Source organism: Sparus aurata, chromosome 17, assembly GCF_900880675.1.
Source record: "Sparus aurata chromosome 17, fSpaAur1.1, whole genome shotgun sequence".
In the NCBI taxonomy this organism is placed as follows: domain Eukaryota; kingdom Metazoa; phylum Chordata; class Actinopteri; order Spariformes; family Sparidae; genus Sparus; species Sparus aurata.
The window spans coordinates 22,876,174-22,887,730 of NC_044203.1; the positions used below are offsets into that span (position 1 = coordinate 22,876,174).

Genomic DNA, 11,557 nt, shown 5'->3' on the forward strand with positions numbered 1-11,557 from the left:
TGAGTGTGAGTGTGAGAGAGAGAGAGAGAGAGAGAGGGGCCAAGTTCACCCCAGCCTCCTGTGCGCGACGGCGCTGTGTCATAAAAATAAAAGCGGTGGTAATGGGATACAGCTTCTGGCCTCGACCGGTGGGCTATCCATTTAACGGGGACTGCGTCAAAGGAAAAAACACCCTGAACCCATGAGAGAGAGAGAGAGAGAGGGGCAGAGATTAAAATTAGAGGTTGGAGTGGCGCAGGTCGCCGGTGACTCCTCAGAGCTTTTCGCTCCCTGCTGCTCAGACGGAAGAAGGGGGCAGAGGAGGAGGAGACGCGGGGGCATTTGGAACAGCGCGTCAGGGTCAGGGGCCCGCGGGGTCGGAGGTACTCCTATAAAGAGACACACACACACACACACACACACACGGTGTATGCGCGCACGCAAGCGCCAATGATGGATGGCAACGGGACAAAGCCGACGTTAACTATTGACTCTTGATGGATGATCCCATCCGCTACACTGCACGGCGAATTAGCGCGAGGTAAACCGGGCGACTTAGAGGTTGGGGGGCCGGGGGAACCTTAGGCTACATGTACTCAGCGGCTCAGTGTCAGAGTTTTAACAAAGACGCACTGACGAACAAAACGTGAATAACTGCCTCAGATTGATATTTGGTAACGTGATATGCGCTTTTACGCACAGACTTGGTTCCAAATCCTGCGCCCTGCGTCGGGCCCTTCGGCTCTGTTTGATTTGAAGTCTGGCACACATTGTTTCCTTCTCAGACACGTGCACGCGCCCCTCACTCTCTGGCCACACACCATGCCACATGCCCGGGCGAACAGCAGAGGTGAGCCATTAGACAGCAGTATCAGAGGTGTGATTTCCTCTCACATCCTCTCTTTTTTCTGTTGTTTCATTCACTTTTTGCGGAGGTACACTCTTTAAAGGTTTTCTCAACAAACAGTTAGCCTCAAAATAAAACATCCAGTGTCAGTGAAGTAGAAAAGTTGCTGTTTAAAGGCCGCATCTGAAAATCTCAACATTAAAGCATCAGTCTGCCTCGCTTGCTTCTGCAATGGTGGTCTGTCCAGCATGGTCAGTTCAGAAAGAGGGAATTGATCATCAGCCCCCAGTTTGAAAGTGACTGATGCCGACACAAAGGTTACAATAGAGAGCCGTCTAGTGTTTGGAATATTCATCTTCGGCCTCACTGCAGGCCATTAGCATATTACCATGACACAACAAGAAATACATCAAAGCCTGCTGAATCTAACAGGCAGCCGTGCAGTGTAGCACAGCGACGGCCTCACCCATCTTGTGTGCGTGCTGTTCAGAGGGGGCTCGATAAAGAGCTCTGAAATGTGTGTGATGCTGCATGTCAGCACGTGATGACAAAGCACCGCTCAGCATTCAGGTCCACTCAACCGTGCTCTGCACCCCTCAACCTTTCTCTCTCCACTCATTCCTTTCCTCCATTCCCCCTTTTTCCTTTCTGCCTCTCCTTTACCTCACGCAACTTTCTCTACTCCCCCCCTTTCTCCTTCTCTTCCTCCTCCTCCTCCTTCTCCTCCTCCCATCAAGCTTTTGTTCTTTTGTGCTGCTCTGACACATTCCTCAAGCACGTTGAACAGAGGGAGAAGGGGAAAACAGAAGGGAAGAGGATGGAGAGGAGAAGAAAGAGAAGGGGGAAAAGTTAGTGAGAAAGTTAGAGACAAGAGCGCAGGTCATTTTTTATCTCCATTGTTGTGGAGAAAGGGATAGGGAGAGTGAGTCAGCACAGAGATCAAAGGCAAACAGATAGTGACAGAGATGGAGAGGTTGAGAAACAGCGAAAGAATGAAGGCGACAGAAATGTAAAGAGAGACTCTTCTGTCTTTGGAGGCATAAGAAGTATTAGTTTGCTCCTCCGGTGCCAACTTTATTTCAATCATCCCCATTTCCTGATGTTCCCTTCCAACTATTATCCACCCATATACTGTTCACTTCTTTTGTTCTGTCACCAAGAACCATGTTGGTAAATGATATCTCCGACGCAGAGATTCAGGCTGCACCACGTGCAGGCAAAACAACGTTTCTTGAGACTTGTTTTGTTATGTTTGACTCATGTCAGCCTGAGTTCATGGTAAAAACTCAACCGATGATAACAAAAAGACGAGGAGAAAGAGTAATAATCAGCGCTTCCTCTACAGTCGCTCAGGGGTGATGGACCACCTCAGCTAGATGAAGTGGGAAATAGAAGATTACAAATCAGATAATAAAAATAAAAAAATCACACTAACTATATTGAAGCACAGTGCCCTAACACTCCAAAACAAACAATTACAAAGGAAGCACTGTAATAATGAAGAAGAAAGAGAGGCCGATGATTTTCTGTTTCTAAGTTATAATTTATCGTCCTGAAAATGAAAAGAAAATGAATCGCCAACTATTTTGATCAACTGTTAATAATTTAGGCCCTTTATCAAACAAAAAGTTCAAACGTTTGCAGCATCTCCACTGTGAGTATTTGCTGCTTTTAATCTGTTTCATATCATTTAAAATATTTGTTTGCTTTAAACTGCTGGCTGGACAGAACCAGTATTTTATAGACATCACTGTATATGAAGCTGTTGCATTGCCCCCAGAATGCCGTGTCTGGTCCAAAAAGCTGCCCTTGAACACATCACGAAGACTACAGCGGACGGCCACTGAGCTCTGTGCCTGCGTGAAAGGGAACTTGTTGATATAACAACAGACCGTTCTTTGACACCATTCTCGCTAATATAGTTGCACTGTCACTGGCAAAGAGGCAGAGGAGAAATGTGAGGAGAAAATGCACTGTAGTTGACATCATAGACAGTACAGCAACAGGCTCAAGGGGCTTTCTCTTTATTTTTCCATTTTCTCTCTCTCTTTTTTTTTTTTACAACAATCCTCTTACCTGAACAGCCAGTCAGAGTGATTTCTCTCATTGAAGAGCCACCGCCAATTCAACATGATCAAATGGCAAAATGCTGCCCACAAAGGCCACCCAGTGCCAACAGCGCGACACACAGCACCAACTAGAGTAATGGACGCCCCGACAATGCACCAATGCTGACTGTCGGCATGGTGGCTCAGGGCCTTTATAGATTGAGAGATGAATCGATCAGCTAATAAAGCTGTTCTTCATTGTTAAACAACCACCACTTACCAAATTTTATCTCAAACATTGTTGGAAACATTAAGGATAATGTAAGGGCACAACTTAACAAAATTAATAACAAAGGTCTCGTCGTCTTCAGGCATTTTAAATATGCCAGACAACAGACAACTCAGAAAACTTTCAATCTGAAGTTGTGTCACAGTCGTTTCAGCAGCTTTTACAGAGATGGTTTCGTTAGGCTGCCTTTTTTATTGAAATCAGGCTGAGCCTTGTATCAACACTCTCCCCAGGCTGAACTCCACAATATCTCCACTCTCACCTCCTCTTGCGCTGCTTATTGTTTCCTATTTCCTCTTCTCATTCAAATGACATGGATTTGAACCGTATCTGTGGAACATCCAGACTGGCGACAGAGTATTTATTGTGCCGAAGGGAGTTTATCTGGGTGTGGAATGAGAAACAACATGCACCGTATTACCCTTAATGCAGCATTTGTTGTACGTTTAGGGTGGTGGTGTTACTTTTATTTTGCAATCGCACTTTTTGAAAACTTGTCTGCACAAGTGGGAGTGTGTGCGTGTGATCAGCCTGTAGTAAAGTCACACTTCAGTGGCATTCTCCACTTTATCATCCAGATGACCTCCAGTAAAATCCGCTCACCCCAGTAACCCTGGTAATCCCAGATGTGAACTTGACCCTGGCCTTCCCCACTGCCGACTCCGGGAAGTCATTATCACTGGCCTTTACCCTCAGAGGAAGCCACTGGACAAGACGTGCACATGCATGCAGACAAAACTGCCACCAATTACAGTATCTTGCTCATAGGATTTACTTCTGTGTCAGTGGGGGGGGTGGGACCTCCCGCAGGGGTCGTATGATAAATCTGACAGGTTGAGAGAAGATTGACTGGACAGGAAGGAAAATAAAACTGCTCCGTGACACAAAGTGGTGTTCCTTTCTGTAATCTCAACCTCCTACGGCCTCTTAAGAGTTACAGTCTTACATGCAGCAGTCGCTCACGGCTGATAGGAATAAACAGCGTAGAGCAAAGTTTGCAAGAGAACGTCTCATTTAAGAGGTCACAAAGTTTGTGAGCCGCTGCTCTGCACAACAGTTGCTCAACAAACAGCCGCAGTGACACACACACACATTCACAGCCAGCGGTGTGTGCAGCTCTGTGGGGCTGCTGGCACCGGGCTGACCCACCAAACCATGTGGGTTTGATTAGAGCAGAGGAGATGGCAGCATTTAACCTCAAACGTGGAAATGAGAGGCAGGGAATGAGGGAGAGCAAAGAGCAGAGAGGAGGAGATAAGGGAGAAGGACTCGGGGAAAAAGAAAGGAGACCAAAAGTTGAACGCATGAGCAGGAGTGTGACCTGGTGTGTTTGTGATATTGTGCATGAACATTGATGTGTGTAATCACAGCCTTAAAAAAACACGGGGGCAAAAGTTCCTTGTTGCACAGCGAGACAAGGCCAGTCTTGTGTGAGTGCTGTAAGTACAGGACGCCTCTGCCTTGTCTAAAAAAACGTCTGTGTGTGTGTGTGTATGTGTGTACTTGTACTCGCTGTGTAATGGGAAACAAGTTTGTAACCAACAAAGTAAGGACATCTGGGACTCTTCCCTGTCTGCTTTTTTCTGTCTTTTGTTTTGTGCTGTTGTTTTTCTCTCCTTCACCTTATCGCTCTCACATTTTGTTTATCCTCTTTCCTCATTCGTCTTGGCTTGTTTAAGTCTACTTCTCCCTCCCTCCCTGTGTCGCACGAATATGTTGGTCACCTGTATTAAACTATAAATGGATACGATTATATAAGAACAAATGAAAACATGGTTCATTATGTGAAAAACTTTCAATACACACGTAAAAAAAACCAACCTGTAAAATTAAAGTTTATTAATGACATTGTGAAATTTTAGGTATTTAGTTGTGATGGTTAAGATGAGGGCATGACTAATGTCTGGGTCCTCACAAGTATAGAAGTGTGTTTGTGTGTGTGCGTGTGTGTGTGCGTGCGTGCTCATGCATGTTCCCGTGATTCCCAGCCTGATTGTGTGTGTGTGTTGAAATGCTCCAGACATTTGTTACTCATTTATTTTCCTTCTTGGGTGAAAAAACCCCGTATCTTACAGGAATCAAACAGGAAGAGTTAGACACAAATCATCGCTGCCCACACACATCACGTCACTGTACCTAGGAATTTCTGTCTTCAAAGCATCAGTATATCAGAGTGGACAGCGTGTGTGTGTGTGTGTGTGTGTGTGTGTGTGTGTGTGAACATGAGACTAAACCTCCAGATGCCTGGGCAGTTGCACCCAGACGCCTGTATTACTCACACTCTATTCCTTTTGTCCTTCGCCCCCCCCCTTCTTTCCCAACTCCTAAAATCTCTCTTCCCTCCCCCTCGAGTCTTTGTGGTTCTAATTATCGCGCTCATTTGTTATGAGTCGGTCTGGAAGGAGGGAGAGCGAGAGCTTAGAGAGGTTATATTAGGAAGGAGGAGAGCTGAGGACGTGCTGAATCGAGACCAATTTGAAAAAAATTAAAAAATAAATTATTTCATCAAAGGTAGTTTTAACTTGGTCCCATTTCAGTGTCCGTCTGCCCCCGACCCTCCCCTCCGTTTTGGCACGTTGTCCACTCTGTGGCTGCCGCCTACAAGCTTAACGAGCCCACAGCAGCACTGTAAAACAGCATTGTGTCGTCCTGAATGATGCTGAATTGCCCTCACAGGAAATCAGAGGACAACAGAAGGGAGGAGCCGGGAAGAAGAGAGGAGAAAAGGGAGGTCAAGTATGTTTTTAAAAAAAAAGGAAGTGAAGCAGATGGAGATGTTCATGAGAGTACAGTGAGCCAGAGGTGGACGAGAGAAGAGGTGGAAAACAGAGAAGAAAAACAAGCACCGGTTCCCATACTTAAACTACTTTTCACCTTGTTTTATGCTCATGTGTTTTGTTTTCCCAAAAACCGCCAAAACAGTTCAATAAAAGTGCAGCTCTGTTTTTTTGTGTTACTCCTCCTCCTTCTTCATGCATCCTCCTGCCGCTCTGCTCCTCCACCCTCCTCTCACTCTGCACTCATTCTTTTATTCCCCCTGAAGCCTTTCCTCTCTGACCCGAGTCAACGATTGTTGTTCGCTTTTGCTTCTTCCTCAGCTGTGATTGTGTGTGTCAGCAGTCACTGTTCTTGACTTTGTGCATTTGTACACATGTGACTGGACCATATGCATGTGTGTGTGTGAGACCCTATAATGATGTCATGAATCAGGAATGGCTTTAGTTAAACAGAGGTCAGCCTCTGATTATTGTTACTGTATGTGACCAGTCTGGCCCTGAAGTCTCCGCAGCTACCTGAGGGCATGTTAACATATTCAAGTATTTAATTGTTGCTTAATTGTCATGAATGGCACTCGGCACATCATTCCTTGGTGCCTCTGGGCAGAAAACAGAACAAATAACATCAGGTTTAGCTGCGTCCTGTGATTTCTTCATGATCCTATGACTTTGCCAACGGCGTGTGGGAAAATGAAAGGATCAGAAATCTGAATTATAAATGTCTCTGTCTCTTCTTCCCAGTGTGATCATCTGTAAGCTCCACAACCAGTTTAGAAACACCAAAGAAGCACCCAAAACATTTTTACAAACATTTTCAGTGTTGAATTTTAAACACGTGTTCAATTCTTTCCAACTGTACCGTTGCTCGTAGCTTTGGATACTGAAGTTAAATTTCTCATCTTCTTTCTGAGCTTTATATAAGGGTGGTTTAATGTTTGGAGTGGAGCTGCACCAATTAATAAGTCATTTGTCAAGTATGTTGTTAATTGCCCACTATTTTGATTGCAGATTATTCAGTTTGAGTAATCTTTGAAGAAAAACATCATATTATATTCTCTGATTCGAGCTTCTTAAATATGAGGGGTTTTTTTTTTTTGTTTCTTTCCTCCTCTATGACGGTAAACTGAATATCTTTGTGTTGTGCAGTGCTCAGGGGTAGAGCCAGCTACTTGTTATCGGAAGGTCGCTGGTTCGATTTCCCCGGTCTGCATGTCGAAGTGTCCATGGGCAAGATACTGAACCCCAAACTGCTCCTGACGTGCTGGTCGGCACCTTGCATGGCAGTCGCCCCCGTCAGTGTATGAATGTATGTATGAATTACTGTAAGTCGCTTTAGACAAAAGTGTCTGCTAAATGCCCTCATTGTACATGCAAATAATTGATTAATTAATAAATAAAATAACTGACAGATTAGTAGACAATGGAAATAATCACCAAAGGTGGGGAAGGAAAATACCAACGTTTTGGTTTGAACTTTGGGACTGAATACCAACCCCAAACATTGTTACCTGATGATTTAGGAATGAGACTCAACAATTGAGTCCTGATATGGAGTTATTTCCACTGGGAATCAAAGCAAATGGACAGGAAAGTTCAGAGTCCAGAGTGTTTTTAGAGAACCGGTAAAAAGGTTTCTCATGATGCTTTGTGTGGAAAATGTGCAAAAGTAACAATACCACAGTGAAATATTTGCAGCAGTACCAAATGCATAAAACACTGTGGGACTGATGGGCGGGTCTGGTCCTGGGACTCCTGTTCTGAGTAATAAGCAACTCCTCTGCCATCTAGTGTTGAAAAGTAGGCGCTGTCACACCTGGTCCTGCTTCAGACCTGCAACTTTATTTTTTTGGCTCTGATGTTTGGGAGATGTCTGGGCATGTGCAGCCAAGGTGACCTACTGTAACAAATCAAACTATTGTTCTTCGTGTTTATTACTGTTTGGTGCACACAGCTTTGCGTTACTAGACAAAGAGATCCACTTACATCCCTGCGGGGTCAGGCGCAGTCACAAGACATGCAAGTTTGTCCAGTGGGAAAAACGTGTGTGTACAAATGTATTAGTGTTTCTGTCTCTGTGAGAACCAGTTTTCCACAGTGAAGGCCTCCACTTGTTTCAGGGCTTTTTAAGGGGTTTAGGAGTTCAGTTTCAGGATAGGGGTAAGTCAAGGCTACTGTAAACTTTAAACAATAGTTAGGGGTCATGGTTGGGTTAGCAACGAGGCAAAGCAGGTTCACGATGTGGCAGAAAAGTGGCTGTCATCTTTTAGTTGAACTGCAATATATTGTTCAAATATTGGAAACAGTTAAGTAATAATCACATTGTAATGACCTGAAATTTTGAAGACCATTTGAAGTAGTTTGCCTTGTGGTCCAGCAGAGGGCGCCCTTCAAATTCACACCAGCACAATTATATCAAGGCCCCATCCTACAGAGCGGCTAAAGCCTTCTTGAGTCTGTGCTTAAATCAACTCATCTCAAGCTAATCATTTCGTACTGGCCAATACACACACAGAGTGCAGAGACAAGGAGAATGAGGGGGGTCAGCTGGGGGCCATAGGTTTTTTGTGCTGGGTTTATCCAGCCTTGTCAAGGGTTACATCTCAGAGGATTACAAGTCAGGGTCAAAGTCAAGGGATTTAATCAACGAAGGCCTCCAGCATCGATGAACATGCAAGAACACTTTGTATGGAAAAGAGAGAGAAAGAGTGTGATGGAAATAATCCACGTGTGTATGTGTGTGTGTGATAGACTAATAAGACTGGTGGATTCATATGCTCAAACCTTTGTGCAAGGGTTGCGCAATCATTTACCAAGAGCTGATTCTGTGTGCTGATAGTCTCGGCAGAATAATCAGCGTGTGTAAAGTTGTCTGGTGTGGTCTTGATATTAAGAATGCATTAGGCTGCCTGCTCCATATGCTAAGCAAAAAAAATTAAATAAAATGGGTAAAGCACAACTGGTTGTGTAACTTCCTTCCTACAGTTTCTGTGGTGTTTCTATATGCCTGTGACTCGTGTTCAACAAGACAAAACCTGAAACAGAATCCTCACTCGCTGTCTGTAAATGTGAGTCACTGCCTTTCCAGCACTCGCCAGCGTGGTTTTGTCCTGGAAACTCTGACACAGAGCTGGTTCTGGTGGATTTTGTATTTGGAAAACAGATTCACATGAGCTGTGAGTCCTCAAATTTAGTCTTACGTTGATACGGGTGGCATAGTGAGGGTTTTGTCTTGATGTCTTTTCAGAGTAGAGTCTTGTTTGTCTGTTATTGATTTGATGTGTACATATCTAGCTTTAAAAACGGGTTCAAGTTATTCACATTTGATGCACAGAAAAGAAACAGGACTGGAGGTTACTGTAGGTGAATATTTTTATTAAATGCAATAAAATCCCTTTTTGTATGGCACGTTTAAATGTAGAAATACATGCAATACTGAAAATGATTTGAATCCAGCGTCGGGTCTTCAACTTTAAATGAACTGAGCTGCCATTAGAGCACCAACTCTCTCAACATCTCTGAGATGCATTCACACAAGAAAACACACACTTATACAGGCACGTGCATATAGTAGCAGGAACTTTTCATACAAAAATAATTATTTAAAAATTTGAAATTCTTCCCTTGATATCCTGGTGATTTAATACTGCAAATCATTCTCTGATTATTATTTTTTTTAAAAAGCCAAAATGTCACATCCAATTCCTCAAATTAAAAGAAGTCAGTAGCCATAAATAAAAACAAGAGGAACAGACAGCAACCACAGCCACGTCATTTTAAAGCTGGGTGCATGACCAGGAACGCGTGTGTCCTGGCAGCCTCTGGCGTTGTTATTTGGTTTTAAATCCTCGGGGTTTCCCTCGAAATGGACCGGCAGACACTCATTCTCCAGCACCTCACAGGCCAGGATCAGATGTTTGGTTTCCTTTCGGATGCTCTTGATGCCGCACGTCCCCGGTTCACTCCTCACCGTGACAAAAGTAAAAGACTGCTGGCTGATGCACAGGTTGTCCTTGTATGCCTTCCCCCCATTGCTCTTGCACACATCCTTCACCTTGTCCAGGTCTTCTGGACTGATGAAGGACTGGGTGGGTCTGTTACAGCCCGTATGTTGTTTGATGTAATTCATCCATTGGTTCTGGTCGAGAGAGGTGGGAGTGCCAGGGGGAATGTGGCGTTTGAGGAAGGTCGCATAGCCATTATTCCATTTGGAGCGCTGGCAGGGAGCATCGTTCTTAGCAAATGCTTGATGACCCAGTAGGAGACAGACGGCGAGAGAGAGAAAAGCCCTGAGGGGAGCCATTACCCAGCAGTCCTAGAGTGAAACAGAGACTTTGAAGAACAAACTCTAGACTTTACAGCTTGTTTCTTCCTAACTTGATATGTTACCGGAGAAGTTAAACAGTAAGAGTAAACAGTGTCTGCACTAGAGCAAAGTTTGTCATAGTCACAGCTGTGTAAGTTTTTTTAAAAACATGAAAGCAGGAGAGGATGTAGACAACAGCTGCTTCATAAGAGTACTTCCCTACCTTGTTGTGGCAGCAGTCGAAACGTCTGTGAGTTTCAAATGACCCAAAAGGTCCACATGGGAGATTTTTTTCTTCTGCGCTTCTTTTGCGGTTACAGATTTCACTTCCTGTTTGAGAGGGAGTGGCCTGACCTGTGTGTGTTGCTTAAATCCGTCCACATGGCTGTACTTTAGAGCAGCTGTCATAGTGAGCCGTGATCCGGTTACAGCTATAAATACCTGACAGAGGTTCAGTGAGCTCCTTTTTGTAGTCTCACTGTTTGTGTATGTCGCTCTGCTGTTTGTCTTTTTACAAATGGTAGCTTTCATATATGTGTGACCCCTTATATGTGTGACAAGGAGCTTCAAAAAAGACTTAAGGGATGTGGCTTCATTATTATATCCACATGTAAGATGGGTATTTTAAGGAATTGAAAGACATGGTAAAGTATTGACGTAAATATGTGTATGTTCACTAAATGTACTACTGTGATTATAGCCTACAATAATTTTATTGTTTGTACAGTATAATAATAATAATATAATGTATGTCTGCCAAATATACCTGAACAGAGAGAAAATAATGCCAATTTCCATTTAGATTTACAGTCATCTAAATGGATGACTGTAAATCTAAATTTAACAGCAGCATAAAACCATCCAAAAACAAACCCTACAACACTTTCATGAGTAAAATGAAAGTATAGAGAGCTTACTCTTTGTCTTGTGTGTTTTCTTATTTCTCTGTCTGGCGTTGTTCACAACAACCAGGAGTTGTATTCCTCAGTAAATATATTAAAATATATATATAAATATATAACACACAAAACTGATGAAAAAAAAAAAAAAAATAGCCCATTAAAACATACAACATACAAATACATAATTCCCTCCTCCTCCTTCCTGCTGGCCTGACCCTTTCTTTTTTAATATTCAGTTAATGATTTGCCCTAATTCAGCAGTCTTCAACCCATAAATGAAATATTTGCCCAGTTTATTTTTGATTTATGATAAAGTTTCTGGGACACATCAAAGACTGTTTAATGTCCCCACAGTCTGCATAGTGACATGAATTAGGTTATGTCTTCAGTTCCATACTGAAGGTTAAAAAAC

General features: G+C 43.4%; 1 long non-coding RNA gene across 1 annotated transcript in view; it reads left to right on the forward strand.

Moving 5' to 3' along the window:
- The window catches only part of LOC115566599 (uncharacterized), a 38,354-nt gene that overhangs the window by 20,645 nt on the left and 6,152 nt on the right, over positions 1–11,557 (forward strand). The gene's annotated exons all lie outside the window — the stretch shown is intronic.